At 40.4% G+C, this 24,011-nt stretch overlaps 1 long non-coding RNA gene across 6 annotated transcripts in view; it reads left to right on the top strand.

The window, feature by feature from the left end:
* The window catches only part of LOC141570624 (uncharacterized), a 755,563-nt gene that overhangs the window by 152,964 nt on the left and 578,588 nt on the right, over positions 1-24,011 (top strand). For all 6 annotated transcript variants that reach the window (XR_012494839.1, XR_012494838.1, XR_012494842.1 and 3 more), the window contains one exon: positions 7,821-7,859. This is a non-coding gene — a long non-coding RNA (uncharacterized LOC141570624). The remainder of the gene's footprint in view (positions 1-7,820; positions 7,860-24,011) is intronic.

Here is a 24,011-nt window from a genome sequence, read left to right on the forward strand (position 1 = left end):
GGAGAGAAAAAGTAAAGAAAACCACAATTTCTCATAAGCCAGCCACAAAAGGTCACTTTACTTATCAAGCCCACTAATGTTTTTTATCTTAACTGATTCTGTGAAACAATAAAAGTCCTTAAATATCTTGGAAGCACTGAGGAAAGAATCAGCTTTTCTTTTTAAATCAAGAATGCTAAGATCATTGCTGAGCTATGACATGAATGTTAAATGTTTTTGTTTCAAAAGCTATCCATAGTAAGTACAGAAATAGTTTGGAAAGAAAGACGAGAAGTTTTAAGAAACACTGATGGTCCAAGCTCTGACACAGCTATTTATCACAATTCGATGAATATATTTGTGGACCCATACAAGTGGGCCCATATTGTGAATATTGTTTTATAACATTTTTTTTTTCACTTGTAAATATATTGGCAACAATTCTCCATGACAATGTATTTTGTAATTAATTAAAATAAAATCACATAAGAAAGTACACACACGTATTGAATTATATCAAGGCATATATCTTAACATCATTTTTTATGTCTGTATAGTATACCATTCTATGGATATATCAGAATTCATTTAACTAGTATTTTGTTTTTAAAAATACAGGATTGCCTTCCACTATTATATACGGTATAAAAGAATATCAATTGACATGTATCTTTACAGTAATCTATTTTTTTATATCTATTTCCTTAACATTACTTACTAAAATGAGAATTATTGGGTTAAAAGAGATGAGCTTTGTAAAGCTTTGCCTCATTGTTTCCAGAATGGTATGCCGAGCTCTACTCCCACCCACATGTATAAAGCATGTATAAAGGAAGGGGTGGCGTTTCATTTCAAAGTTGCAAAGAGTTTTGTTTTTTTTCCTCTAGAAATGGTGTATATGCGTATTTCTTCAAGCATGAATTGCCTGAATAAGTCCTTTGATTTTGTTTTTTCTATTGGGATATTTGCCTTTTCTTTTTATTACAAAATCTCTTTATGTAGTTATTAATACATCTTTTATCTGTCAAAGGGAGAGGAATTCTCATTTTGTCATTTGCCTTTTAAATGTGTGTGCGCGCGCGCAGTTGATTCTCATCATTCGTAGCTTTTGCACTTGCAAATTTGCTACTCGCTAAAACTTACCTGTAAATCCATATTTGTGGTGTTTTGTGGGCATTCGTGTGACATGATTGTTCCCAGCTGAGGTCGAGCAAGGCGACCTTCTGCTTTCTGTAAACAAGTGTCCTCACAGTTTAGTAAGCACCACGTTTTTCACATTTTTGTGCTTTTTGTAGGTGATTTCACTGTTTCAAATGGCCCCCAAGGGTAGTGCTGAAATGCTGGCTGGTGTTCCTGAGCACCGGAAAGCCGTGGTGTGTTTTACAGAGCAAATGCATATCAGATAAGCTTCGTTCAGGCATAAGGTGCAGTAGTTATTGGGCACAAGTGCAAAGTTCATGAATCAACAATGGATAGTAAATGTCTTTAAACAGAAACACACATAAAATAAGGTTATATATTGATAGGTTGACAAAAATGTTGAGATCAGAGGCTCACAGGACCCAAGGGTTGTATTTCTCCCAGGACAAATGCTTCAGTATTTTATAATTTGGTGTTCATGGTGACATCACAGAATGTAACTACAGCAAATAATAAGAATCAAGTATATCTATATCTATATATCTATATACATATACGTATGTGTGTGTGTGTATATATATATGTTCTTTACATATAGACATTTAGAGCTTTTATCTAGTCAAATATTTCAATCTCTTTTTTATGGATTGTGCCTCAGTGTTGTGTTTAGTATTGGGAGAACATTTATTCTCTGCTCTTCATAGTTTCTGTTTGGGGTAACTCTTCTGGAGTAACACACCTGGATTCTCTTTGGACTGATACTTACCTGAGGGTAAATTTGGGAGATGAGACAGCCCCTTTTATCCTTCTCCGTGACTCTGTCCCCTTTCTGCAAACAGCACACATCCTCTGATCCGTGTTATATCCTTGTTATATAGGGAGGCCCCTAAGAGGAAGGCTTGCAGGTGGTTGGCACTGGCTGTAACTGAGAAAGTCAATTTCTGAGATAAAGTATTAGCAGGTCCATTGTCATTGGTAACTTAAGCCATGTTCTCTGATATCTGCTTTATCACTGAAAATGGTCATTCTCTCTCTGACTCCTGGGTCTACCTCTCAATAGGTTCCAAACTAAGGCAACAAAAGAAGGGTTGTTTTTATAGCAGCCCTCTTCACTTAAAGAGTCCTTTTCCACTTTAAAAATGTATAAATATTCACATATGATTTTTCCTAGTTCTTCTTTGCCGTATATTTTTAGTCTTAACTTTTTGTTTCAGGGTAGTTGATATTGCTGTTGGATTTCAGTTTCTAAGTAAGGATTTCTCTGTTTCTAAGTAAGGTATGGCACCCGGGGAAAAGGGAGCAGGCCCAGTTAGCCCCTCGTGTGTCTGGGGATAGAGCAGGCAGTTCTCTTTTTCTTACCGGCCTTATTTTCTGGGGTCTGAGCTCAGTGCTTATTTACCTTGGCTTGTTATCAGACAGAATTTTTAATCTTGATTCTGGAAGTGTTTGACACTCATTTTGTTTTGACATGGCCACTGTCTCATTTCCATTGACTCTGTTCTTTGAAAGCCGTGTTCTTGTGTCTTCTTTCCAGTATCAATACCCCTTAGATCTTAGGTGTTTGACTCAGATGTGAGCCAAAGTGTACAGACTCTGATTAAACTTCGTCTCAGAGTTCTAGACTCTCATTTCCTAACATCCTGTTAAGGTCACATTTATTTATTTCTCCCTAAATGCCATCGCCCATTGTCTGTGTGCCAGTGGCTACCTAAAACCAGCCTTCTGTATAAGTTCCCTTGCTTATTAAATCTGTTACCTACTTCCCCACCCCCAAAAACAAAAATCAGAGCGGGAAATCAAACAATCAGAATCAGAAATGGATTCAAATCTTATTTTTCCTCCCTTACCAGCTGTAAAACCTGCTATGCTAACCTTTAAGAATGAATTTCCTCATCTATAAAATGATGCTAATAATAAATATTCTCTCTCCAAAGAAAATGAAAGAATGTTTGCAGAGTACCTAAGCACAGTGCTTGGAGAAGACAGAAGTTTGATAAATGTTGTTTAAATGTGTGTTTTATTCTGTTTCCTTCTCTTCTACATCGGGTGAGATGTGAGGTGTATAATCTTTTGGCATGTTCATAGAATAAGTGATTTCCAAGTACTTTCCATGCATCACTTGGTAAAGTATTCTGTCTTATTCTGTTCTATAAATGACTAAAAGGACCAAGCCGATCATGACTCTTCCAAGATTCCTGTTAGAAATAGTTGAACCCTCTCATCTGGCCTCAGGAGGTGTGTGATCCCATGTCATCAGCCCTTTCAGAGCCTTTGCTCAGGCTGTCCTTTGGCCTAGCTCATCCTCCACTGACAGTCCCTGCCCTGCTCTTCTCCAGCTTTGTGCCTGGGAAACAGCTTTTGAGACCTAGTTTCAGTAGCATTTTTATACAGCCGTCCATTCTTTCCTCCATCAGGTAGATGGGCTATTTCCTCCTCTGTGCCCCCTTGGACTCCATCAATGTGTCTCACGTACAACCCGCTATGGTCCAAGCACCTTATTTGTTACTGTAATCTTTCCCTTTGGTGCCCCATGTCCCAGCACAGCATTTGGCATATAGTAAGTATTAAATAAATGCCTGTTGAAGGCATGAGTAATGAATGGTGAAAGAGAGTAGTTATGATAGATGTCATTGCCACAGAAAGTATCCCATATGCTGTCCATGGAGTGCTATAGGATGCCAAATGAGGCCTTCCAACAAGAGTTTGAGCACCTTCTCCCTTGTTTTCTGCAGAGATAATCATGTGGCTGAGTGAGGTTGAGAGATGACTGAGATATTTGCTGAACCAAAATGTTTCAGCTAAAATTTCAAATGGCTGCTTGTCTTCATGAACTGCCTGGGATAAATAAACTTAATTTGTATAAGACACACTGATCTCTGGTGGTGGTCCAAGAGTGGGTGTATAACCTCATGCGTATATTTTTCCCTGGGCATAATAAGTGTTTATTAAATTTGGTTTATTGAAAAGGCCTTGGAAACAACAACATTTCTTTGAAAATCATAACCCCTAATGTGTTTCCTTAGTGTTTTGGACAGTTAAGATGTTTATAATTTCAGTGATCTGTCTCATTTTAAAATTAAGGGAACCAACTGATTGAATAAATAAATAAATTGGAAAGAAGAGACAAGTCTTTCTTACAGTGTAATTCCTGGATACTCCCCTCCCACCCCCAAATAATATAAATGGACACTTCCTTCTCCAGGAGGTTCTCACTCCCCACGCCTCTGGAGAGTAGGTTGGACTTAGTGACTCTCTTCCAAAGAATAAATAAAGGGGAAAATAATAAAACTAGAGAGGAGAAACTTGGCAAATGCTACCTTAACTAGGGATGAGGGCTAATGTCACCATTGACATCATGTGGCTATCAGATAACTCTGTGACAAGAAGGGAACTTCGCCTCTGTGTTATTTTATCTAAAAACCCGTAACCTTAGTCTAAACTTGAGAAAAAAAAAAGCAAGAGAGAAACTCCCATTGGAGGACATTCTACAGGACCTATGGTTAGTATACCAGGCCGTCAAGGCCATGAAAAACAAGGAAAGATTGAGAAGCCTGTCAGTGGTCAGAGGAGACTGGGGAAACATACAATGCAGTGTGGTGCCATAGGTTGGATCCTGGAACAGAGAGAGGACAGTAATGTAAATAAAGTCTGGAGATTAGTTAATAGGAACCTATCAATGTCAGTTTCTTAATTTTGACAAGTGTAATGTGAGATGTGAAAACGGGGGAAACTCGGTAAGGAGTAGATGGGAACTCTCTGAATTACCTCTGCAACTTTTCTATAAATCTAAATCCATTCCAGAATCATTTATTTAAAAAAAATAAAGGAAGCAGATCTCTTAATCACATTATTTCTTTTTTAAACCCATAGTCAAATGACAGAAACGCCTTTAGAGGTAGACAGGGAAAAATGAGCCTCTGTGAATTGCTTCTTATTGGGAAATTAAGTCCTATTGTACCAAAAACCTTGCAAGGGAAAGCACTCAATTAGGAAAAATATGAAAAGACAATATGCATATTTTGCAGGTTATGTTATCTATAACGGCATTTTTTCAAGATAAAGGTAAATTTCTTTTGCACGGCAAAGCTCAACAAGAGAAGGATTGGTGGATTTTTCCTGCCTTTACAAAACTGTCACTTTGCTTTTGGGAAGGCTTTAGTTATTGCTTTCCTGGATCTAACAATTAAGGCTTTGGTAATCTGAGGACAATGGGTTAAATAACCCCTTTATTCGTCAATAAGTACAATATAGTCTTCATCAAACATTAACTTTCTTTTAATATTCAGTATGGGGGAAAAAAAAAGACTGGTAGATAAATTTCTGGCAATCTACCAAGGCCTGAGGAGAGAAAAGGTGAATTGTGTTCAGACTAAAAATACTCTTAGCCCAAATCATCATTCTTGAGCTGTGATTAGGCAGAGAATGAAATTTTACAATGTTTACCTCTTTGATTTTTTCATTTGCAGTCCAGCATCCGCTCAGTGTACATATCAGTTTTCATCCTTAAAGGCACGTGAAGCCAAACCGGGGTTTTTGCAGAGCTCTAATTGCTGTATGATTTGATGTTACTGTGCAGTGAAGCTGTGCTAGTTAATTGTTTTCCTGACTGAATTTCCATCTCTTTTTCCCTCCTGCCCCCATTCTGCCCAAAGGAGCCTATAAAGCAAAAACAAACAAAAATTTCTCAGAAGAGTGTCTTTCATTTTCAGAAGCATCGTTTGCAATGGGTAGCAGCTACATCATAATATGGGCGATAATGATGATGGATAATTGTAATCCTTAAGTGGTTTCAGCTTATGGTTATTAGAGAGGGAAGCAAAGTGAGGATGGGTGTGTGGAAGAAAAATATGGTTTACTCTGCTTTAATTGCCTTTCCCGGCATTTCAAACAATAGAATGAGGAAGGCATCTCTGCATCTCTTGCTAGATTCTATCCTAGTGTTGGTATGGGGCAGTGGATTACCGTCCCTTGGTACGTTGTGTGCGATGCAGCATTAGTTCTGGAGGAAAATTCATGGAAACAAATGAGATACTTGCTTAACCACTTTAAATAATGATCGATTTATATGGATTCCTGTACATTGCCTTTTTCGTACTCATCAATAGCTCAGGCGATATATAAACAGCAGCTTTCTGTAATAAATAATTGCATTATATAATGCTAGTTAAACTTAGAAATTGCTATTTTATTGCATTTCTCACTCATAAAATGTCGTGCCAAATAGTAATTGAGATTGAGTTAAGAGTCTCATAATGCTTTGCTTCACAAGCCAATCCAGGAATTGTTTCTCTCTGAAGTCCTATAGAAAGAGATCCCTTGGGTAATGGATGGCTGAGGAAGACCAGGATGGGGAGGCGGGGAAGGAGGAGAAAAGAAAAAAAGGTCTAAATGAGGTTGGAGTGAGGGAGGGGGAAAAAGAAAATAAAAAGCTTGATGTGGCAGGTTGGATCCCAGTAAACCATTTAATAGGAATGGGCGGGAGGCAGGGAAGAGCCAATTGGAAAGGCTGAGAAGCAGGCCCTGTGTCCCCAGGAGAGCAAAATGTCTCAGACAATAAGATGGGAGATTTATTATGAAGAAACAAAATGTGCTGTTTCCCTCTCCCTGGTGTTTCTAAAGCCCTCGGCTTGACAGGAGAATGTAGGCTCCAGTTAGCTCGCCTCTTCAGGAACATCGCGGCTGCTTTGAGACTAAATGTCTACTGGCTATGAATCAATTATCTTCCTGTCCCCACCCCCAAGCATAAGTGAATTCCCCATTCCTTAGATAATTCCATCGTCATCTGCAAGAAAAATGAACATCTCCCAGGTGGCTAGAAGCAGATGGGGGAAATGGAGTTGTATTCCATTAGTTTTATAATTGGAAGGTGTCCACTCACCCCAATGCAGAGAGTGTAAACAGTCTTGCAGCACAGCTAGCTAGAAGGGCAGTACATTCTGTAGAAAAATATGTAGTAGCTGTAGTTTGAACATTCTTTACAAACCCCAATAAATGGCCTTTCAAAGTTGTAGCTCAAAATATATTTGGGAAAGTAAGACTCACATAGAAGGGGAAAGAGTGAAATGAAGTCCAATGAGTATGTAAGGAAAGCCAAACCTGGAGCTACTTCTACAAACCTGCTTAAGTCGTCTGGTCTTGGAAGAGTCGCTCTTCCTTTCCTGGAGTATCTGCAAGTATCTTAGGCTAACCTGAGTGATGGGAGAACTCCAGGATCAGCTCAAAACTATTTTGGCCAGTTGTGTCTGCAGTTTTCCTTTTCTTCTCCTCAACCTGAAATGAGCTCTCTCAGTTTTGGTTCTTAATTAAATTTTACTCCCGCTCTCTCCTGACTGTGTTTTCAAAGCACCACGTTGCAACTTCAAAGAGATTTTCTTAGGAGAAAAAAGATATTTTCTAGTTTCACTAATGAATTAATAAAACCAAGAATGATAAAGATGCATTGAATATGGGACTATTCCTGGAAAGCTAGAGCTACTGGATCCCATTATATTCATTAAAAGAAGCCTAACTTTCCATAGCAGGTAGCAGACAAATGGTACTTACCAAGGAGAGTAATAGCCTGGGAATGTTGTTCAAGAAAATAAATCCAAGGCTTGTATTTCCACGATATTGCAGACATTTGTAAGAATGCTTGCTAGCTTTGAAAACGCAGAGGTATTATTTTTCTTATTGTTGCTCATTATCTTTTTTTTTTTTTTTAGTTGAAGATACGTTTGAAGTTGGAATCAGATAACTCGAGTGTAAGTTTTGGCTTTTTCATATACTTTGCTGGTTGCATTACTTCAAGAAGGTCACTGTATTCCTTGAGGCCTTGTCTTCCTCATTTGTAAAAAGGAGTTGAACTTTATTAGATTTTCTTGAATTCCAAAATGTTATGATTTGTTATGATTTTTATGATGACCTGGAACAAACATATCCATACTCCTATAAAGCATTTCTTATTGTCCCCTTTCAAGTTCAGAAAAATGCCCCAGATCAGAATTGCCTATTGAGGGAAATTTCCACCTTCAGTCTGGAAATATTTGCTATGCAACTTTTTATAGTATTAAGGTTTGGGGGTCTATAAGGAGGCTATTGAATGTGTTTGGGCCTTAATCTGCTGCATCTATAAGACGCTGTGTTTTTATTCCTGTGTTACAATCTTAATGTTTTCTGGATGAGAAGATTAACCTCTTATTTTATTTGTTAACATAGTGTTAACAAGTAAATAAGGATAGGGACTCTGTGAAGTAGGGTTCACTTAGGCTACACACAACAGTACCTGCCCCCCCCACCTGCCATGGGCAAATCTCTTCCACTCTATGGATCCAGGCACCTGGAAATGCACTAGTCCTTTGGTTTAGGATTTTCTCTATCTCTTTGGGCTGCCCTTTAACCAGTTACACCTTGATGTTTTTGTTTGTCTCTCTTTACCAGTCAGGGTGGTCTTACTCATGCACGGGTCCAATCACATGTGCCTGGCACGGTTCCAAAGCGTTCCTGCGCTCTGCCATATCCAGCCAACCCCGTGTTGTGCCAAGAGGCAGCATCCAGCTGATCCAGAAACCCAGCTCGCAGGCTATGGAAATTTTATATTGAATACTCTCAAAAGTTCCAAGGGCCATAAAAGTTTCAAATAAAAACACTCAAAACAGGCACTTCAGGTAGCAGCTAATTCTTTAATTGGATTGAGAAGTGATCATTAAGGTGTGAATAGGTCTGCTCCTGTTGCTTTGTGAAATGCAATCACCGTACCAAATCATGATTGTATTGTCTTTGCCTACCTTGAGCTGACAACTTAGAAAACAATTCTCAGCACTAACTTTATCTCATATTGCTGGTTTTATTTTTTTAAAAAAGCTGTCTATTTTGAGAATATATTTTCTCTACTCAGTCTTTTTCTCAGTGATAAGATGGGGGTGGAAAAAAATAGTTACACTTGAAGATAATATCTTATTTCCTAGAGGCAGCTGGTTGCCAATTAAGCAGGAATACTGTAAAATAGCAGGTGGATATTTACCCACAAACAATAAGAAACTGAGGAGCAGAGAAGGGCCCAGGAAAGAAGTTGTTATTGTCAATAAAACAATGATTAGCAACATAGGTTGTCTCCGTGTGAAAATTTTTATCCCCATATTAAGCTGAAAAGTCCTGACCTATCCTTTTCCAACTCTTCCTATATTTAAAGTAAAACTACTTATATCGTTGCTCATACTGGCGTTTACTTTGGATTCCCTGGAATAGCTTGTGGGGTGGGACATCTCTGATGTTTACATCCTTCCTTGAACCCATCTTACCTCCTCTTAGAGCCTCCTCTGCCTCTGCAGCAGAGTTTGTCATTTCCTCTCTGTGCTTCCTCATTCTGCTTATTTCTATCACGGTGCTGATGTTAGCATGTGTTAATTATTTGTTTACATGTCTGTCTCCCCACCTTTCATGTCTTCAGGGGCAGAGAACCTGGCAAATGGAAGATTCTCAATAAATGTTTGTTGGATAAATGAATCAATATATGAGTAAATGAATGAATGATGAAAGAATGAGCTATCTCCTCCTCAGCAGTCTCCTTTCTGAGCCTCCATGGAGACCCCCAAGATCTGGTGCTAGGGTGATCACCTGATTCAGCATAGTCAAGGGACTGGTCTGTCCCACGTTCTACAGTGAGGCTTTCGTTGCAAGTCATACGTGAAATGTTCTTACAGACTTTTTCAAAGAGATGAGAGGGTGGATTTCCCCCCACCCCGCCTCGTTTAGCAATCCACGGCCTTCAGTGAGGGTTGGCCACATTTGCCCTGTGACTTGGGGCAGCACACTCATGGAAGCTGCTCACCTTGAGGAGACATTGCGATCTTGGACCATGGATAAGGGGAAAGAGAGTTGGCTTTTCCCGCTGGCCCCACAGAAGTTTGAAGCCCATAATTAACACAGAACCTAACAGACACTTATGAAATATTTTAGGACTGAATCAATCCCCATGCCAGACAAATGACCTCAGCCTCCACCTAGTCAGACTTTCGTTCTCTCCCACATTAGCACTTCAGCCGTCCTGTTGCCCTCTGCTGAATTCTTTACTGCTGTTATTCACCAAAACAAAACAAACAGAAACAAAACAAAAGCCAAAACACTAGTGCCCAATCTGCTCAGAGATAATACAGATTCCAATGGTTAATGAATAATATTGGGTAATGAGGTGTTCCGGGGAAGCCTGTCTTTACAGTGCGACTTCTGATAGGTCATACTTCCAGGGTTTCTTTTGGACACGACCTCTGGGTATGTGAATCTTACAGCAGGTTGGCTTTAGGCCTCTGAATGGGTTTAGGCAGTGAAGGTGTCTGGTGTCTCAGTTAGATAAGGATGATGTGCAGGTAAGTAGGGAACGCAGAGAAGCATTGTCAACGCAAGGCACGCTTTGCCTGGGTCTTAGGATAGCTTTAGGTTTCGGAACAGGTCTTCTGCTCATAGTTCTATTTTCTGCACAAAAAGCCTCCTCCAAATCTGTGTATCCTCTGGTTGTTTTCAACCCAAGGTTTAGGAATTTGCTTGAAATTTGATTTATTTTTTAGAAAAAGGAAGTCTTTATTGCTTGATGAGAATGGCGTATTTAACTAAAAAACAAAAAAACTTGTTCTATTTGTGTTAGGCCCTGAAGACCACCAAATGAAAGGGAGAAAATGGTGCCTTAGAATAAATAACTGCACAAATTTTCCCATGAGGTTGATTTGTTTGTTAATTGATTGGCTAATGTATTGAGAGTCTACATCAGGAAATGGGGATACAGACAGGGGCTGGACTTGGGCTCAGGCCTCAAGGAGCCTATTGTGTACTATCGCAGGTAAGGGCATAGATGTAAGTGGCCGTGTCATCACAGGTACAAGTACCATGGGGTTACAGAGGAGAGAGGGCAAGGCTCTCTACTGGGTACAACAGGGATGGACCACAGAAGATGTGGGCCTTGAAGGATGGGTAGAAATGGTGGGGAGGATAATCCACGACCAAGTGGGAAAACAAGGATTTATGTTTTCATTTCGCTTGAGTTCAGAAAGGCTGAGAGAGAGAATCCTAGGGACATGGAACCAGAACCACTAGATTAAGTCCCCTCAAAGCTCATCCTTTTTCTGTCCTCTCAGTTATATGAGAGAATAAGTTTCTTTCTGTTTAGGCAAGTTTGAGTTGGGATTTCTGCTAGTTGTTACAGAAATTATCCTGACTGATGATAAAATTTTATTGGAAAGAAGGGTTAGAGCCAGACTGTTGAGGAGTTTAGACAATATTTCAAAGGCAACTTGGAGCCATTTAAGGTTTTTCGGCTGAGGAACGAAGTAATTAAAACTGTAAGAAGATTAATCTGGCAGATGTATATAGGATGGCTTAGAGGAGGGAAGAGAGTACCCACAGGAGGTGGCACACTCCCAAGAGGAAGAGTCTCCACTTGTGGAATTACAGTGATTAGCGAATCTAGTGCTCATCTTCAGTCAGCTGAAATTTTGTGTATTAAAATGTAAAATGAAAAAAAAAAATAAAAAAATAAAAATAAAATGTAAAATGAATTTCTGTATAGCCAAGGAGAAATCCTAGACCCACAAGCTCCCATTCGGTCCTTAAACTGATTTGCATGGTTCAGTTTTTGTTTGCCCTGTTCTAGTCAGATCTATGTATTCTTAGTTACTGTCTGCAAGGTAGAAAGGACCATCTATGCCAGGAGGCTGCGATATGTAATAGGCACATCCTTTCCTCAGTCAGCAGTTTGGATTTAAAGAAGTTTCTAGGTAGACCTCTAATACAAGTGGTACTCATCAATAAATATTCACAAAAGTTTTGAAAACAAACAATAAGTCACAGAGTATCCGGCTACTGGGACCTGATTTTGCCACTTACTCTGTGACCTTGAAAAAATTCATTGATTTCCTTAAGCCTCAGTTTTGTCAACTATAAAATGAAGAGGCTATAATATCCTCTTAGAGGGTTGTTGTGAGGCTGAATGAGATGGCATAAGTAAACAGAGAGTAAAATCCAAAAAATTTATTTTTGTTCATAATTACATTTATTTTAATTACCAAAAGACTTGAAATGAGAGATTAAAAATGTGTTCCCTGAGGAGGCACGAGGTCTACGACTGTCTAGATTGGTGATTTTCTTTCTGTATCCAATACCAATTTAGTTGGTACTGCGGAAACAAATATTTAGGGCAAACAAAAGAACTAGGCATTCATAAAGATACTTTTTGGGATATTTAAAACTCAAAGGACTTTGATCTTTAATTTTTGTTGACTCACAGATATGAAATAAAAAAAGATTCTTGAGATTTAAAAAACTGTACTAATGAACTAGAATAGGGAAATTATGGCTTTTGAAGAGTGACCATTTAAAAGAGAAATTGTTGAAATTTGATAATATCTGTCAATGTTCTCTGTGGTTATATGTTGGAAACCAATATGCTACACTCCCCTATGTTTTAACATAACAAGTTATAAAAGTATAAAGTATAAAATATTTTCCATTCAAATAGGAGATGGAGATAGAGGACTGAGACCTTTCCTGTCGGGGCCCTCTTGATGACTTCCCAAATACCTAACCCCAAGAACCTAGGCTTGTCCTTTATATTTAAACTTTTTATTTTGCTATAATTTTACACATAGAAAAATTGCAAAAAGAAAATAGGACAGAGAGTTCCCATATACCTTGTCCTCAGCTTCCTCTAATGTTAATATCTTATATAACCATTTAACAATAATCAAAACTAAGAAATTACTATTAGGACAATTCTAGTAGCTAAACTACTGACTTTACTTGGATTCCCCCAGTTCCTCCATCAATGTCCTTTAGTTGTCCTAGGAGCCAGGCCCAGATCTCACAATACACTCAGTGTCATGTCTCCTTAGTCTTTTCTAATCTGTGACAATTCCTTGGTCTTTCTTTGTCTTTCATGACCTTGACACTCTTGGGAAGATCAAGTATTTTGTAGACTGTTGTTCAATTTGAGTTTGTCTGATGTGTTCTCATGGTGAGATGAAAGTTCTGCTTTTTTTTGCAATTGTACCACAAAAGTGACGTGTGCTTCTCATACAAGGTATTGTATCAGGGGGTCCAAAATGTTGATGTGTCTCATTGTCGATCCAGGTTTCTCAATTGTAAAGCTACTATTTCCCCCGGGGTAATTCATAACTACCTTGAGGGAGATACTTTGAGACCATTTTTCTCCTCAAACTTTCACCCATGAATTGTAGCATCCACCGGTGGGCCTTGCCTGCAGCAGTGATTTCTGTAGTGCTCTGACAGTGATTTTCTATTCCGTTCACCCGTTATACATTATTAATTGGAATTCTTATGTGAGGGATGATCTTGATTTTTGATAATTACCTGATAAAATTTACCTATAACTTCCCAAGGAGCCTTGGCACTTAAAAGCTGACATTACCGTGAATTTTTTTTTTTTTTTTTTTTTGCTGATTGCAAACACAACGCAGTTTCAATATGAAAAGCCAACGATAATACAGGTTAAAAGAAATCCACCATCTCACTTAGAGACAACCATCTTAATATCTTAGTCTATCTTTCCATATAGTTTTCTACATGGGGATAAGCGTGTATGAACGAAAAACAGGCCATGCTGTGCATGTTAGTTTGTAAACCTGCTTCTTTGGCTTAACACCACATTGTGAACATCATTCTATAACAATAGATTCACATTGTACTTTAGCTTTTGCCTTTTATAATAGTATGATGACCTTCCTTATACTGTTATCTTTAGGTATAGAAAACATTGTGGATCACGGAAAGCAGCGACAATGATTGAACTTGCATGCCTTGCCTGGTGTGCTCGCACTGAGCACTTACACACTTGAGCCCATTTTGTCCTCATGACAGCCTTGGGTGATGGTTCTTCTTATTATCCCCATTTCACATCCCAGAAAATTGAAGCTCACTTTCAGTAATTTGTCCAAAGTTTCATTCGGCTCATATGTGGAATCAGATCCTGGACTCAGATTCCGTTGACATCAAGGCCTAGTTCTTAACCACTAGCCTCTATTGATCTTTTAAAATTACTGCCTTAAGTAAATTCCTAGAGCTGGAATTTCTGGGTAAGAAGGTGTATACATTTTAAAGACTTTTGATACATAGTATCTAATTACCTTCTAGAAAAGCAGCTCAAGTTTACTTTCTGCTCCCAGTGCAGGGGTGGGTATGTGTGCTCATTTCCCTGACATAATGGCAATACAGAGGCTCCTGGACTCACAACAGGGGCACTTCCTGATAAACCCGTCCTAAGTTGAAAATGCGCGTAAGACACCTAACCTCATAGCTTAGCCTAGCCTACCTTACACGTGCTCAGCACTTTCATTACCCTACAGTTGGGCAAAACCATCTCGCTGCTGCCCCGCGTCATGAGAGAGTATCATATTATCGCATATGCACGGGAAAAGATCAAATTTCAAAATTTGAAGTATGGTTTCTACCGAATGCGTATCACTTTGGCACCATTGTAAAGCTGAACTATCATAAGTGGAGGACCATCTGTACTGGGTTTTATGATTAAAAAAAAAACTCTTTGTTAAGAAACTTTTTTTTGAGGGGGGTGGCTGTCTCCCTAGAAAAAATCTTGTGTAGTTTTTCTTGGCTTCTTATACTTCCTCTTGACGCCCTGTTCCAGAATTCCAAGGTTCTAGGGTGTGGAGCACAAAGAAAATAGTTTGTTGAATAAGTGAGTGAAACATGAATAGATACACCTGCTTCTGCTGGTGGCCTTGGCGGGGCCACATCTCACTGCAGGGGCTTTGGAAAGAGACCTCAGGGAGTGGCCACCACTCTTGCCCAGGCCTCAGTGAAAGCAGGGCGCTTACTCACATGAGGAGGAGAGAATAAACAAAGCCTGAGGGACAACTTTGTCTTTCCCAATCAGGTTCGGAAGTGTGAAACTGTCTTTTGATCTTCTTATAATAAAGGTAATTTTTGACTCAGCAGAAAGTTTTGAATTTAGTCATTTCCAAGTAAATTCAGTCCAACTCAGAATTTTCTCAGCAGGTTCGGGTTTATAATTCAGTCACTTTCAAGTTAAAATTTCCCCTCACATCTTTTTCTTCTCCCCCACTCCTCCTCTCTGGGGTGGGTTCTAATCTCTTTAGATATTTATGTACCTGCCTTGGTGTCCTCGTAGGAGGATACTGTCTGCCTCTTCATTTTGACTCGTCATGGCCTTTTGCTGCCCTTCCTCAGTAGATGCACCGTTCATGGACCCTGGGCAGTCTGTAGGGCAGCCATGTGCTTCCCAGGGCTCTCTGTTCAGGTGTAATCTCACGGGAGTCTAAGTGCTGTGTGAACTGGACTTGCGCCTTCTTCAGATACACGTTCCTCATTCCAGCCTTAGCACTTCCTGTCAGTATCACTTTTTTTTTTTGTCGTCTTAGGAATACTTCTTCATAAATACATTTACACACAGAAAAAAAGATTTTTTCCCCCCTCAAATCACATGCCCTGATTTTGATTCCGAAAAATCTGTTTATTATAGTATCTATCTCTGACTTTGAAAAATGGGGGGCTGTTGAGATATTGTTTCATAGATTCAACAGATAGATTTTTATCTCTCCTGTTTACACATAAATGCAACTGCACATTTCTCTCACTGGGACTCGTGTTGTCTGCACAAATGTTCATTTTGATATATGAATGCACCCTTGGCATTTACGGATTTAACATTCCTGGTTTCAACTATTTGCAGATGACCCAGAAGATTTATGAAGTGTAGCAATTTATTCTGCTCGAGCACAGATTTGAATCACATGTTGTCTGGCTGTGGTGGCCCAGGGGATTCACTCTCTTGGTATGTCACCTTAGCTGATTGCCCAGCACCCTTCTCTTGTAGGTTCCCTATTACACTCCTCTTTATATACTCCATTATTTTCATGAAGCATCTGATTGTAATGTTTTAGTTCATTTCACTGAATTTAATGGGAGGAATTTTGTTATATGCTATGGCAGAATTCATGAATCTAGGCTTTTGACAAGTACATGTATTCCTTGGGGAATACATTTAGGGTCTACTGTAATACAGGGTTTCCCCTCACTGCCAACACAGCCCCTCTCTTGCCAGAAATGAGGGTGTGCTGGTAGAAATGCTCCCAGGAATGCAGGAATGTAGGAATGCAGGAGTGGCAACTGAAGCATCTGGGAGAGGCCAGAGATCACTCAACCCCATTTGTGCAGGGTGAGTGGTCGCCTGGAACTCTCAGCCTGGGCTTCTCCCCTCTGAAGGCAATGAAGTGACTGCAGCCTGGGCAGGGAGGGGGAGGGCTGAGCTGCACAGCCCACAGACTCCGGCCCCAGCCTACTGCAGCCAGCCAGGGGATTCTGTGTAGCCAGTGGTCAAGGCCCAGCTTTTGTTTTACTAAGCCTCCACCTGTGACTCTCAGCCTCCTAGAATCACACACAGAAGGAGCTTGTTTAAAAAAAGAGGTGCCTGAGTCTCATTAATAAGAATGACTGGGGATGAGGCCTGGACTTTGTTATTTAAAATATGCCAAGTGATTCTAACATGCAGTTGGATTGAGACTCTCTAGGCCAGAACAATGGTTATTTTTGGCCCTGAAGGGACTGGTAGCATGGCTCAGTGACCTTTCAGTCCAGGGACACGTCACAGCCACATCTTACTCCAGAGATTCCAAGCAACTCAGATATGACTATGTTTTTGCATTTGGTGTCTGCTCAGCTGGCCATCACTTCCTTCTGTGTGAGGCTAACTTCCATTCACCCCGCACACAGCATAAAGGGTTTCTGCTCTGAGAAGCCTTTGCAGTGACCTCCCCTCCCAGCCGACCATTGATTGGCCACCCCTGATTCCTGGCTGGTTAGGCCCTTCTGTGTCCCCAGTGCCCCTTGGACACCCTGAATGTTGGCATTTTTCATAATGTTCTTTATCACCTTTGTTGGACTGTGTTTTTCAACTTTTGTCCTCCAGTTGGTCACATGGTGCCGGCACACACATGCTCTGCACACGCGCACTTGCAATGTCTGTTACATTCATGGGTCAAGATTGGAGGATAAAGTCCAAGACCTTGGAGGATGTATTAGACAAAAGGAAAGAATGGGATACCTAATAGTTAAATGAAGATGTCTCTTTGGAGCGATGAAAAGGAAAAGTCTATTTTTTGTGTTGGAATGCATAGAGCTTATTCTTTGTGTAAATCTATGGGAGAAGTGGTGCTAGAACACTAGTTCTCAAACTCCGTGGCCACTGAGACCACCCGGTGAGTGTTGCAAACTGCTGGTGCCTGAGCACTACTCCCCGGATATTGTGATTTCATTGCCTTGGGGTCCAGGTGATTCCATGAACAGAAAGTTTAAGAACCACTCACCCAGCCTGTGTCTCTAGAAGGGTCATGGGAACTGTGGGGCAGAGTGCTGGGTCTTGCCTTAGAGATTCTGATTCAGCAGGACTGAAAAGAGGCTGCTGGGCTTTCTAGCAAACACTCAGGTCATGCTGACAGAGGAGGTGCTCTCCCAACCAGACTTTGAAAACCCCTGACTTAGGCAATTGTCTTGGAAACCACCTTCCACCAGAGCACTCTGATAGCTGAGGGGAAGGTTCATTTTGTGGGAGTTCTGCAGGCTCATCTTTTCACTCTGCATAATCCAAACAATACAGCAGATTTACACCGAAGATGCACGTATACCCATATGGTTTCTCCCCAGTGTTAAATATTTCTTATTTTAAATCATATTTTCTATCCCTCCTACTGAATTGCAAACCTCTGTAGGGCTGAGACTTTATTTTATTTGTTTTGTTTCCTCTCGCTTGTACTTGGCACAGTGCCTTGCAACTAATAAGCGCTTAATAAATGTTTGCAGAGTGAAGGACTACAAAAACAATTAGATGTTGTTCTGAAATAGCAGGTTGCCCAATTCAGTTTAAAACAAAAGCTGGTGCAGAGAGGAATATGGAAAAATGACATTAGTGGGAATGTATATCAGTTTCTAATATTTTCAGTTAAAAGGAGGCCCTTAAAATTGTTCGAAACAGTTCCTTGAAGCCTACATTTTCACCCCCAAGTCATTTTTATCCCCCCCCTCCCCCATGTGTAAAACAGCTGCTCTCTCACAGAATGTATGACTGAGGACCCAGAGTTCACGTCCCTCTGCAGGCCTGTGTGATCAGAGCGCTTCTTAGTGGTCTTATCCCTGGTCTGAGAAGCACTCTGTGGGCACCTGGGAGGAGGCTGATCTCCTTGTTGTCACCCTCCCCGTTTTTTCAGCCATGACGTCGTTCCGCCTTCTAAAACGGTTCCACTTCTCCCTCTCTGCAAGTTGGTGATGAGGAAGGAGTTGGTATTTTAGGGGCTGGCAGCTGGGGAACCCCTTTCCCAGCTCAGGCTGGCTGGCCTCCCCGCCTATGTTCACCTTCTTTATTTAGATATGTAGTTACAGCAAAACAGGTAGAGGCTGTAGGCCTGGGAATTGTCTAGTCTCTCTCCGGTTTCTTGCATACACTTTCCTTTCTGTACCGTTGTCCCAAGTCCTTACATGCGATAGAAGCCCTCTAGCCAGGACAATTTGGGGGCCTGATGTGCTCTCCCCACTTAGAGCAGGGCGGAGGAGAAGGCTTGATAATACGGCTAGAATCTGCTTCAGGCCCTAAACTGGGCACTTGGTTTACTGATAAAGAAGGTCACACTCATTCCTAAATAGTGTTAATCAGCTTTCTCCACAGGTACAAAGCAGGGGGCAGCAAACTTTTTCTGTAAAGTGCCACATAATAAATACTTTAGACGTTGTGGACCTTAGTGTCTCTGTTACAACGACTCAACTCTGCCCTTGTAGGGAAAGCGACCATGGGTAATACACGTAAACAATGGTCATGAGTGTCCCAATAAAACTTTATTTATGGGCACTAGATTTTTGAGTTTCATGTAATGTGTTACACAATACTATTCTGGTTCTGGTTTTTTCTAACCATTTAAAAAATGTGGAAACCATTCTTAGCTGCAGGGGCATGTGGATGTCCACACACAAAAGCTGGCAGCAGGCTGGATTTGGCCTATGGCCTGTAGAAACGAGGAGGAAGGAATAGGGAAATGGGTTTTTCCATAAAGTGTAATGTGGTTTTCTTGGTAGACCCACGCATATGGGGTTCGGCATGCAAAAGGCCTCCAGAAATCTGGGAACACAGTGGTTTGAGCATTCTTATCTGGATACAACCCCTGAACTATATCTAAAATAAAGATTTTAGAACATGACATATGGTGCATTCCTTAAACCTCTAAATCAAGTGTAAGTTGCCCTGAGCTCCCCTTCATTCGACTGGTGGAAGACTCAGTCTTTGATTGCTCTTCTTTGGGGTTACACAAGAAATTGGGTTTCGTTGGTGCTCATGGGCACAATGAAGGGGATCGCATCACTTGTCCATGGTGTTGCCTTCTTAGCTATTGCTCTTTCTACTTGATGCTGGCGTTGGGCTGGTCCCCTGGCTATACTGGAGTTCAGGCAGCCATTTTGCTCCCCACTGACTGACTGCTCAGGGCCCCACCACCTGCTGTGCTCTCAGAGTGTCCCCTTCTAGAGGCCTCCAGTGGTATTTGGAGTGATGCGTGTAAGAAGGGCCTGTCTCTATATCATGAATGAACTCAGCCACTGAAATACTCAGATCCAAAGAAAAAACCTTTCCCTTTTAAGGCTCCTCAAGTCTTGTCCCCCCCCCCCCCCCCCAACACATCAGCCTAATGAATTCCAAGCAATTTTCTCTATCTCCAAATCTCACCACCTCCTGTATGTTCATGGGTGATCTCAGAACAATTTCTCTTCTGGGGGAAGTGCACAGACCTGAGACATTGAGAAAAGCAATGCTCCCCTCTGTGGGGGACTGGGGCTGGGATTGGAAAAGGAGATGCAAATATCAGTTAATTTCTTTCATAAAAACACATCCTTTTGTTTCCTTTTATGCCAGTCCCTGCAGGGAAATGCCCCAGCTGCTCCCTGGTTGCGTGACTCTATCCTTCTTTAGAAGTTTGTTCTTGGAGGCAAAAATTGGGAAGGGATGAGTGCTGCAGAAACGTGGATGTCCACACACTATTTGAAGAACTATACAAGACTCCTTAGTCTTTTCGAGTGGAATCAATTTTTTTTCTTACTCATTGTTCTCTAGAGTATCATTTGAATATGAAAAGGTAGTTTCAGACCAAATGTTGAAGGGCTTTGTACTAAGGAGTCTGGACTATATTTTCTAAGCAATGGAGAGCTTTATGTAGGAAAGCCAAAAGAGTGGGTTGTTATTTTGGATAACTACTTCAGGCAGCAATGTGGAGGATGGGTGAGAAGAGGAGTCTAGAAATGGGAGCCTGTTATTTGGCTACTGCAACAATTTACACAATCCTGGTTCGGATTCTTTAATGCACAAACCTTCCTCTCTCTCTAGATCTTCTCAAGGGTAGGGATTGTAAGGTTCAATTTTTATTCCCTCCTCCCCACCCCCAGAGTCTCAAATATATTAGTTTTCTCTTTTTTGACACTTAATAAATATTGATTGAATTACATTGGCCCCAAATGACCTCTTAGAGTAAAAACACTGAAAAGTAGAGAATCTCCATTTTCATAAAATTATCACTGTGGTGTACATTGGGATGGAAGCAGGAATCTTTATTTTGGCAGTAAAACTAATGACAGCTTTGGGTAAACCCTTCTTCCCCTCCCCCTCCTAATAATGCCAAAAACTAATTCTCTACTCTGTTTTATAAGATATAGTCATGACAATAGACTATTATAACCACATTCTCAAGTCGTAAATATAAACCACATTTTTTTACGTGATAGTGCATAGCCACTGTCTTTTGTAACAATTTGACATGGAATTACAAATAGTGTGCATTAAATTTCATATGCTCCTTAATTTTTTTTGGTCTCTTCATTTGCATGCATATATTTTGTAATCATTCATTCTGGTAATAAACCTCACAGGATTTTAAATTGAACTGAAGTTCCAGATGCTTTAAAAGAATTTATGTTGCATAATTGTACTGGTTTGCCTGAAAACAAATGATAATGTAAGACTTAAATATTCTGCCCCAGGAGAAGAGTCAACCTCTTCCTTAACATTTTCTGGCTTCTATTGACTTGTTTTGAGAGAAAGATTTCAAAAACTAAACTGAGTATAAAAATGACAGAGCAAAAGAAAGAGAACCAGTAGTGGCTTTCTGAAGATGTCACTGTCTAGAACCACATATATATTTCAAGTGAAAATATTTGTGAATTAGCTATAGAGCTTATTCCCCAGCCAGAGAGGGGGAGTCAGCGTATTGACACACACGACTTATTAATGGGAGACAAAGGAGAAGAATTGTTTTCCCTCAATGGGAACACTGAGTTGGCCAAGGTAAGAGAAATGTTCAGGGCTTGGAGGAAAGTCTTAGGGCTTCAATTGTTTTATCTACCGTGTTTCCCCGAAAATAAGACCTAGCCGGACCATCAGCTTTAATGTGTCTTTTGGAGCAAAAATTATAATATAAGACTCCAAAAGACACATTAGAGCTGATGGTCCGGCTAGGTCTTATTTTTGGGGAAACATGGCACTGCTGCATAACAAGTTATACCCAAATGTCACAGCTGGAAACAATTATTTTTTCCTGTGGATCAGGAATCAGGCAACAATTTAGCTGGGTGGTTCTGGTCCAAGGTCTCTCATGAGATCACACACAAACTGTTTGCCAGGGCTGCAGTGTCATCTGAACACTCACCTGGGCAATGATTCTTTTCTAAGCTCACTCATGTGGTTGTTAACAGACTCTATTTTCTTGCTGGCTGTTGGCTGGAGATTAGTTCCTCATCACGAGAGGCTCTCTGTAGGCTACCCAAGTATCCTCACGACATGGCAGCTGGCTTCCCCTAGAATGAGTGATCCAAGATGGGAGGGGTGAGATGGGGGGAGGGGAGCACTAAATAAGAAGTTGCATTCTTTTAATAACTTATTCTCAGAAATGATGTAAATCACTTCTGTCATATGTTGTTGGTTATCGAGACCAACCCAGGTACATTGAGAGAGAGTACAACACAAGAGTGTGAATGTTAGCAGGTGGGCATCATTGGTGCCCACCTTATTGGCTGTCTACTACAGTGCTGGACTTGGCAGTGGTAGTGAGTTGGGACCACAACCTGAAAATGGCTTCTGAATCAGGTCCTTGTTTGATGAAGGCCAGAGAAAAAGATGGAATAGGGCTGGGGAAATACGAACACTTTCAGCTGCCCTTTGGTCTTATTATCTATCCAATGTCACACCTCTACACCTTTTTCTCTGAGATGTTCCTGGATAACTGCAGAATAATTAGTGGAGAGAGCACTTATTTAGGAGTCAGGTATCATTTGAGTTTAAGTGTGGTGTGACTGCTAAACATTTGGAGGTATTAGGATACATTATTAAATGAGTATAGACTTTGGAGTTTAATGTTTCACTCAAAGCCAGGCCTCAGCTCTTACTGGTTATGTGATCTTTGGTAAACCATATGCAAGCCTTGGGAGGCTCAGTTTCCTTTGATAGGAAATGGGGAGAACATTTTATCTTTTAGGGTAGTTGAAAAGATTAAATAAATGTTATTCTTCTTGCTTCTTTCCTGTGTGACTTTAAATTGTTGTTTCACCTCTCCGGATTGTGTCTCATTTTTCTCATGAAAAAATGACAGTGAGGGGGAATTTTACCCAGTGGAGTCACTGATGTGCTCTCTGTGGGACCCAGGCACTATGGTTCTGACCTCTGCCTTACTCAGTTATGCAGTCTGGGCAGTGGGCAGGGCAGGGGCTGGGCACAGATAATGGTGACGATGGGGCTGGGTGGATGCAAGGGTGAGACGGGCTGAGAGCTAGATTTTTCCTGATGCGCGGAAAATATTTTTGCATAGTGCTTAAAGAAAACATAAGAAAAAAGTATGATTGATGGTTTGTATATTGTTGGTGTTGCAGAAATACAGAAGAGAAAATATCTAGCAAAAAAAAAAGATAACTTGGGCGAAAAAGAATGGTAAATCATTCTTATGAGGATGCATGCATTTTAGTTCATATTTTCCATCCTAGACAATGTTCTTACAGACAAGAAACAAATACTAGCTCAAGTACAAAAATAAAGATGGTGGAAGAAGGCATTAAATAAAACACTCATAGAATCCAATTGGAGTTGGGAACTGGAAATAAAAAAATGAAGCTACTTTTATGATATCTGTGGAGTTTGTTTCTCTCTTTACATCCTTGCTAATGTTTTCCTTGACCAGCCTTCCCTGTTCACCATCTTTCATGTACCTCAACATGACTTCATTAGCCTCCGCTTTGCATCATGGTCTCTCAGGCCTAAGACCCACCATGACTGTCTTTATGCCCTGGTAGCTCAGATTTAGAGAGAGGGGATCTTATTGGTAATTAGTGAGAAAATGAGTTGGCTGACATTGGGTAAGTGGCCATCCTAGAACTGGTTGGATGACAGTTTTCGAGAAGGCACTATGAGAGAGGCAGTCAATGAAATTGTGTCTACTACCGCATTTCTCCCTAAAATTGGTGGTGAGTGTGCAGACAGCATTTAACTGGTTAAGTCTGTGAATTTACGAGGTTACTGGTGGGGGATAGAAGAGTTTGAAAGTTTGCTGTAGAGAAGAAACTAATACACTCTCTGTTCTCCCAAGAGCTCCAAATTTGGGCATGGGAAAAGAGAAATCTCCTTTGTTCTTGTACCTGAAATAATACAAATTTTGCAAGTCAGTAGTTTCCAGACTTTGAGAGTTTACAGAGCAATAAAATTAGAAAAAACGAGAACTGACATAAGGTTGTGGACTTTATATTTTGCCAAGTAAAGACACTAAAAATCTCCAACAATTATTACTATTTATTTTTTATCATCTCATAAAAGACATGTCTGCCCCAAAGAAATACAAAAGATGTACTCTAACTATAGGAGCTTT

The sequence above is a fragment of the Rhinolophus sinicus genome, linkage group LG01 (genome assembly GCF_036562045.2).
Source record: "Rhinolophus sinicus isolate RSC01 linkage group LG01, ASM3656204v1, whole genome shotgun sequence".
Classification (NCBI taxonomy): domain Eukaryota; kingdom Metazoa; phylum Chordata; class Mammalia; order Chiroptera; family Rhinolophidae; genus Rhinolophus; species Rhinolophus sinicus.